Consider the following 2,327-nt stretch of genomic DNA (forward strand, 5'->3'; position numbering starts at 1 on the left):
ATGGGCATAATTGTCATAAACACGAAATGCAACAAATAGTTATAAAAGAGAATATACCACATCCGAATCATAAACCGGACGAGGGCCGACGGGGACGGATATCAAAACCATGCTAATATGTATAACAAACAACGTACGTGTAAGAAAATTATACAAGTAACTATCTAAATCACACGAACATGATTTTTTTTATAAAAAGGATAAGAACAAGAGGCTCACCAAGGTGGTGCAGGCGACAGGACGGTGCGGGCGATCAGCGGTGGTTAGGACGGGGACGGGAAGGCACTAAGTAAACCACACCTACATATGCAAACTAAGAAGTTAATTTGAGCTCAAATTGCATATAAATCAAATAAACTACCACATCCCAAACTAAAACGCATAAATAACTATATTTATAGAGCATTGCACGAGCTAATCTAGCAATGAAAGATGAAAGGACAAAGTTGCTAACATTTGTGAACACTTGGATGGATGGGGGGCCTTCAAATCTTGACAAATTTTGGCAAAAATGAAGGATGAGCTCGAGCAAAGGGAAAGAACAAAGGAGAGGAATGAAAGGGGAAAACAGAGAGAAATGGGCTCGGGCTCGACAAAGGGTTTATATAGGGGCACATTTTGTACCGGTTGCTTATACAAACCGGGACTAAAGATGCACCTCTAGTCCCGGTTTGTGACACGAACCGGGACTAAATATGCTCGTGGGGGCTCAAACCTGACACCAGCCTATCACCCCTTTAGACCCGGTTCGTGACATGAACCAGGACTAGACGTTCAACATGAACCGGGACTAATGATGCCCACCCCCTAGCCGTTAGAACCGGGACTAATAGTCACATTAGTACCGGGCCGTTATCAAACCGGGACTAACGGGCCTCACGTAAAGTCATTTTCCTACTAGTGTCTGTGCACACCGAATGAATGGTTGTAGATTCTTCTGTAAAGATCTTACTTTAATAAAACATTTTAAAGCACTTGGTATTCTCTAGGGAACAATGAGTTAGATTTATATGATGTCAAAAAAATGAGTTAGATTTATCTAGAACACTGTGTATTGCAGTTGTGGCTACTTGTGGGACAGATCACGGAGCAAATGGTGGCTAGCAAAAATACTCTCTCATATCTAACCTGCTACACATATTTGTATTGTACTACGGGAGCTAACTTGTTGATCACAAGGACTCACGCCTCGCAAATAACTCCAAAATATTTCGATATCAGAATTTCATATGTCTGATACTCAGATCTAACATAAAAGACAAGCTTTCATTGATTCCCAACGTTGATATCATCAAGAGAGCAACTCGAAGTCATCGCTCAAATGCTCTACAGGACTGACAGGCTAATTTTACATTTTTTTAAGGAATATTCCATTTTTCTACAGCAAGGAGCTTAGTATTTACTGAAAACAAATAAAAAATATTGAACGGGCATACTTTATGGTAACATAAGAGCCATACATTCAATCAACGTAGTGGCTTATCTAGATTTTGTTTGCAAGTATGACAACATGGGTGCCATCAAAAGACAAGTGGGCATAATTAATTTTCTGAATTTACCAAGCCATAATTGTATCGAGAAATCTAACCACCAGTCGGCAGGATTTTAGTAATAGATCCGAACGACTCCTTTGCCGTTCGATCCGAATCATGCAGGCGCGCGCTCGTCTTTCCTCTTTCCCGATTTTCGTCTTCCCTCTTTCCTTATTTTCTGGTTTCAGTTTCCTATTCTATCAGTAGTAATTAACGTTTCCTTTAAAATTGCACCTGCCACATTTGCACTGCTTCAATCCTGGCCCGATTGTTGCTCCCACCTCGAAATCTCGCAATAATTAATGCTGGATTAATTAGCATGCATGCCGCACCATTTTTACGGGATTATTAAAGCAGCGGTCAAAAATATAGGTCATTCACGGGATTTGATCCTTAGTCGTTGGTTTAGTACATTTGCCCACCAACCACCTATTGTATGTCTAGTCCTTGTGCAGATGAAAGAGTATTTTCATGGTTGACTTTTCGTTTTTATATTACCATTATAGAAAAAACCATTTATGTAGTGCTATTAGAGTGGAACAAAATTCACCTCGCATGGCTATGATGGTCTCGCCGCAAAACGCCCCGATGGTGCCGACGGACAATGTTAATACGATAGGGTGAATATGTATAAAGCATGATAATTTACACATAGCACATCTAATAACTTGCATACAAACACTATGATAACTTTGACAGGAGTGGGAGGTTGTTGAGACCATACCCCTGATAACTTCTATGTGAAGAGCATGCTAATTTACGCATCATTTAGCTGATAACATGTGTACAGACACT

The sequence above is a fragment of the Triticum aestivum genome, chromosome 1B (assembly GCF_018294505.1).
Source record: "Triticum aestivum cultivar Chinese Spring chromosome 1B, IWGSC CS RefSeq v2.1, whole genome shotgun sequence".
NCBI classification, from domain to species: Eukaryota; Viridiplantae; Streptophyta; class Magnoliopsida; order Poales; family Poaceae; genus Triticum; species Triticum aestivum.